Source organism: Pan troglodytes, chromosome 7 (genome assembly GCF_028858775.2).
Source record: "Pan troglodytes isolate AG18354 chromosome 7, NHGRI_mPanTro3-v2.0_pri, whole genome shotgun sequence".
NCBI lineage: Eukaryota > Metazoa > Chordata > Mammalia > Primates > Hominidae > Pan > Pan troglodytes.
The window spans coordinates 41,931,409-41,937,767 of NC_072405.2; the positions used below are offsets into that span (position 1 = coordinate 41,931,409).

General features: G+C 46.7%; 1 pseudogene; it reads left to right on the forward strand.

Moving 5' to 3' along the window:
- Positions 1–1,766: 1,766 nt before the first annotated feature.
- LOC112204281 (small nucleolar RNA SNORA70) lies at positions 1,767–1,887 on the forward strand (annotated as a pseudogene).
- Positions 1,888–6,359: the final 4,472 nt, after the last annotated feature.

The window sequence follows — 6,359 nt, forward strand, 5'->3', positions numbered from 1 at the left end:
GTACTCCAGCCTGGGTGACAAGAGTGAAACTCTGTCCCTGCCATACCAAATAAATAAATAAATACATAAATATGAAGTGATTTCATATCTGAGTTATTCCTTTTTTTTTTTTTTTTTTTTTTTGGGACAGGGTCTCACTCTTTTGCCCAGGCTGGAGTGCAGTGGTGTGATCATAGCTCACTTGTAGGCTCGACCTCCTGAGCTCAATCAGTTCTCCCATCTCAGCCTCCTGTGTAGCTGGGTCCATGGGCCCACCACACCCAGCTCACCTTTGTTTAAATTTTTTGCAGGCATGGGGGTCTCACTATGTTGCTCAGGCTGGTCTCAAACTCCTGGGCTCAAGTGATCCTCCCACCTTGGCCTCCCAAAATGCTGGGATTACAGTCGGGAGCCACCACACCCAGCCATATAGCTGAGTTATTCCTGAAACCACCCTGAAGTCAGAGCTACTCTTCAAAAATCTGTCAGCAAGTTCTCTGCTCATCTTCATATTCAAGGCAGATTTCTAGTCATCCTCAGTTAACTCACAAAAAGAGAAGCTAGCAGCACAAGTTAATATAAGAAGCTTACTGGTATCTGCTTTGAAATGCATTTTTTTTTTTTTTTTTTGTGACAGGGTCTCGCACTGTCACCCAGTGTCTGTGCCTTTGACACTTCAGTAAGCTTCCTGCACTTGACATTAGGCACGAAGGGTGACAGATAGGGGCGGGGCCAGAAAAGGTGCCCAGGAGACCAGCAGCTTAGTGGTTAAATGGTGTGTACAGAAGGATGGCTGGGTAGTGTTGATCCGTGTGACTCTGAGGTACATGAATATTTATGGAAAGAAAGACAGCATTGCAGACAGGGTATGGATTTCCCATGATCTCAGAAGGTTGGTAGCTCAGCATCAATTTAATGGGAGGAAAACTGTAATTTCTAGAATATCTGAGTTTGCAATGGAGATTCATGCTTACAACATAATACTGATGACCACCAACTTGCTTGTCTCTTGGTCTTTGTCCCTCCAGATTTAAAAATACTCTTTCAATTTCTTCCTCATGGCAGCATATATATATATATATATATATGCTGGGGTCTCACTATAGTGCCCAGACTGGTCTCAAACTCCTGGGCTCAAGCGATCCTCCTGTCTCAGCCTCCCAAAGTGCTGGGATTGTAGGTGTAAACCACTGTACCTGGCCCCTCATGGCACTTTTTACAGCCTCCCTGTTTTTCTGCAGATGTAAAATGAGAGTAAAGGAATCCAATAGAAATTTGGTCAGTATTGAAGGCAGAAAGGACTTCTCGGCATGTTATAATTGTGCTATTGCATTTTGGATTCATTTTGACTTTTTTCTGCCTTATGACCAACTTGACATCCACTATGCTTTCAAATCAATTTCTCCTACACTTAAGCAAATCTAGTTTTTTCTTCATTTAGGTTGGTATTTGATGGCCGCCTTCACATTGCATCAAAGTCGCCATGGATTCTATTCCTGTCTTTGAGGATATCAGCATCATCTTGAGAAATAATAGACATATATAAGTAAACATTCAGAAACTCAGAGCTGGTTGCTGTGGGTGCTTAAACCCACATTTGGGTTAAACCGTTTGGGTGTACTCTTAGTAATCTGTGTATCCTTTGAACTATTCATGACTATCGTAGCCCATCAGGAGGGGTTTTGCAATGGCTTGGCGTTCTCAGCCATGATAGAGACTAGACTGCGATGAAAGGTGAAAAAAAGAGGAAAGAAAGGAAGAGGGAGAAAAAATGAATGGGAGAGGAGATGAGATTGATAAGAAAGAAGTTCTGATCCCAGTGTGCAATGGCTGCAAACAGCAGCTTTCTTGGTGGTGTACATGGCCTGTTTCTTGTATGGGTTGCTCTAAGGGTCCTTGGAGACAGGCCTTTCAAATGTACGTTCATGTCTCTGACCTTGCACTACCCCCGATGTAGGCTCGAAACAGGCATTCAAGGTGCCTTTGGAAAGCCCCAGGGCACTGTGGCCAGGGTTCACATTGGCCAAGTTAAGTCCATCTGCACCAAGCTGCAGAACAAGGAGCATGTGATTGAGGCGCCATGCAGGGCCAAGTTCAAGTTCCCTGGCCACCAGAAGATCCACATCTCCAAGAAGTGGGGCTTTACCAAGTTCAATGTGGATGAATGAGAAGACATAGTGGCTGAGAAGCAGCTTATCCCAGATGGCTGCAGGGTCAAGTACATCCCCAGTCATGGCCCTCTGGACAAGTGGCAGGTCCGGCACTGGTGAGGGCTTCCACTGTGCTGCTCCCCACCCCCTACCTTTTTTTTTTTTTTTTTTTTTTGAGACAGAGCCTCGCTGTGTTGTCCAGGCTGGAATGCAATGGCGCGGTCTCGGTTCACTGCAACCCCCACCTCCCGGGTTCAAGCAATTCTCCTGCCTCAGCCTCCCATGCAGCTGGGATTACAGGTGCCTGCCACCACACCCAGCTAATTTTTTGTATTTTTAGTAGAGATGGGGTTTCACTATGTTGGCCAGGCTGGTCTTCAACTCCTGACCTCGTGATCCGCCCGTGTTGGCCTCCCAAAGTGCTAGGATTACAGGTGTGAGCCACTGCACCCGGCCTCTGCCCCCTCTTAATACCCACCAATAAATGCTACTTCCTGTCCAGGTAAAAAAAAAAGAAAAAAGAAAAAGAAAGAAAGAAGTGCTGATGTTTAGCACCAGAGAGGTGCCGAAGATGGGAAAGTGTGCTCAGTAGCCATCAAAAACATCTTCTAGTCCTCCTGGCGCTCTCCCTCCTCTACAGAGCACATGCCCTGGTTTCTTTTCTTTTTCTTTCTTTTCTTTTGAGATGGAGTCTCGCCCTGTCTCCCAGGCTGGAGTGCAGTGGCGCGATCTTGGCTCACTGCAACCTCTGCCTCCCAGGTTCAAACGATTCTCTTGCCTCAGCCTCCCAAGTAACTGGGATTACAGACACCCACCACCACGCCCAGCTAATTTTTGTATTTTTAGTAGAGACGGGGTTTCACCATGTTGGCCAGGCTGGTCTTGAACTCCTGACCTTGTGATCCACCTGCCTCGGCCTCCCAAAGTGCTGGGATTACAGGTGTGAGCCACTGTGCCCAGCCTGCCCTGGTTTCTTACTGAGACTTTCACATGGGAACAGAATAGGAAGTCGTGCCCATGCACAAAAGTGACATTGGTCAGGTCCTCCTTGCTTCCCTGGCTGACTAGTTTATTAGAAAAGGAATTAAATGGGCATGATTTTAAAAATAAGATAGGTAGGAATCCAGTGCTGACTGGGGTGTTGTAAACAGCTTGATTTTTTTTCCGTGAATGGCACTGGCCACACATGCCTGCATTACTGGTCAGTCTGTCCTTGTCTCTAATTTGATCACATCTGTCCCTCTGAACCTGTGCATATGGCTTCAACAGAAGACTCCCTCTGAGTGAGTCAAGAGCATGCAGGATATTACTCTGACACCCACAAAGATAGAAGACGGTGGTAGAATGGAAGGCAGAGGTTGCATCCTACCTTAGTGGGGAAAATATGCAAAACTGGGGAAACATAAGAACCCCAGGTGAGAATGGGAAAAGCCCTGTTGAGGGATGGGTGGCAGAAGTAAGAACTGATGGGAGGGGCCGGGCACAGTGGCTCACGCCTGTAATCCCAGCACTTTGGGAGGCCAAGGCAGGTGGATTACTTGAGGTCAGGAGTTGGAGACCAGCCTGGCCAACATGGTGAAACCCCATCTCTACTGAAAATACAAAAATTAGCTGGGCATGGTAGTGAGTGCCTATAATTTCAGCTACTTGGGAGGCTGAGGCAGGAGAACTGCTTGAACCTGAGAGGCAGAGGTTGCAGTGAGCCGAGATCGTGCCACTGCACTCCAGCCTGGGTGACACAGCCAGGCCCTGTCTTTAAATAAAAACAAAAACAAAAGACTGATGGGAGGGAATAAGGAGGAATGGGAGGGCACAGTCCTTGAAGAGACCCATTGTTTCAGTCTATCAGTCAGGAGTTTTCATATTCTCATCCACGCTCCAATTACTCATTTCATAAATGCTTCTTCAACATAGATTCCTTATTAGCTCAGTGTGGCTATGGGTGCCTGTAATCCCAGCTACTTGGGAGGCTAGGGCAGGAGAATCGCTTGAACCCAGGAGGCGGGGGCTGCAGTGAGCAGAGACCGCGCCATTGCACTCCAGCTGGGCAACAAGAACAAAACTCCATCTCAAAAAAAAAAAAAAAAAAAAGAAACAAACAAACAAACAAACACAGATTTCTTTAAAAGAAGTAATCCACTGTGGAGTTAAAAAAAACAACAAACGGCCGGGTGCGGTGGCTCACACCTGTAATCCCAGCACTTTGGGAGGCCAAGACGGGTGGATCATGAGGTCAGGAGATCGAGACCATCCTGGCTAACACGGTGAAACCCCATCTGTGCTAAAAATACAAAAAACTAGCCGGGCGTGGTGGCGGGCAACTATAGTCTCAGCTACTTGGGAGGCTGAGGCAGGAGAATTGCGTGAACCCAGGAAGCGGAGCTTGCAGTGAGCCGAGATCGCACCACTGCACTCCACCCTGGGCGACGAAGTGAGACTCCATCTCAAAAAAAAAAAAATCTCATGGAAGTAGAGAGTAGAATGATAGATACCAGAGGCTGGGAAGGGTATGTGGGGGGAGTGTAAAGAGGGGTTGATTAATGGAGAGAAACATGTAGTTAGAAGGAATAAGTCCTAATATTCCACAGGAGAGTAGGATGATTCAAGTTAGCAACAATATATTGTATATTTCAAAATAGCTAGAAGAGAGGACTTGAAATGTTTCCATACATTGAAGTGGTAAATACTCGAGGTGATGGATACCCTAAATACCCTGGCTTGATCATTACACATTCCGTACATGCAACATATATCACATGTACCCCCAAAACACTTACAAATAGCACAAAAAGAAAACTCACACCCCATGGCCCTAGATAATGACAAGCACACAAATCACTTGACAATTTTCTGGGGTTTTTGTCTTCCCGGATTGCATCAGTCCAGGCATTAATAGCACCTGCCGCTTTCTTATCTTTGCAGAGAGCTATCTGCTTCTGAAGCTACATGTGGCAGCAAACTTAGATCCATACAACCTGGGTTTGTGCCTTGACTCTGATGCTTATTATCTGTGTAGTCACAAGTAAGCTGTTGCTTTTCTCAACATTCTTTCCTAATCCGAAACTCAGAGGGATATATATGGCAGTGGGGGCGGGGCGGGGGGAAGCAGGAAATGCATTTTGTGAAACAACTTGGTGGGTAAATGCTTATTATCTTTGACTGATTGGTGTTTGTTTGCCACAGATAAGATCATTGAAGTTGGAATTCTGGTACCTATGATTATCACCCAGCTTCCTTCAGTTTTTACCTTTTTATTTTTATTTATTTATTTACTTTGAGACTGCATGCAGTGGTGCAATCTTGGCTCACTGGAACCTCGGCTTCCCGGGTTCAAGCGATTCTCCTGCGTCAGCCTCCCCAGTAGCTGGGATTACATGCACCCGCCACCATGTCTGGCTAATTTTTTTATTTTTAGTAGAGATAGGGTTTCACCATGTTGGCAGGCTGGTCTCAAACTTCTGACCTCAAGTGATCTACCTGCCTCGGCCTCCCAAAGTGCTAGGATTACAGGCGTGAGCCACCGCGCTTGGCCCAGTTTTTCACCCATGAAACACATTCAGGGTACAAATTATCCTTCAGTAATGAGAATAGAGCTAAGTACACTGTAGCTGCCCATGGCCATCTCATGAACAGAGAGGAAAATTATGTGCTTAGCTCCCAAATGGTGCCCCAATTTTTTTTTCTTTTTGAGACAGAGCCTCACTCTGTCTCCCAGGCTAGAGTGCAGTGGTGCGAATTTGAATCACTGCAACCTCCGCCTCCCAGATTCAAGCGATTCTCCTGCCTCACCCTCCTGAGTAACTGGGATTACAGGCGCCCGCCACCACGCCTAACTAATTTTTTGTATTTTAAGTAGAGACAGGGTTTTGCCGTGTTGGCTAGGCTGGTCTCGAACCCCTGACCTCATGATCCACTCACCTTGGCCTCCTAAAGTGCTGGGACTACAGGCCTGAGCCACTGCTCCTGGCCCAGTGGTGCCCAAATTTTTAAAAAGCCCAACCTAAAGAAACTTCAGAATTCTCACTCTATCAAGTCCCAGGTGTCTGGCCCCACCCAAGACTTCTCTTCTCCAGCCTTCGCCCACCTCAACTTTATTCTCTACAGTTTGCATTCTCTGGTACCCAACAGGCTGTTATCCTGTGTGAGTTTGCCCACACTGCTCTCGAGACTCAGATGTCATATCCCGGCAGGTACCCTCACAGTTTTCAGAGCAGTGGTGCTAAGGGTCTC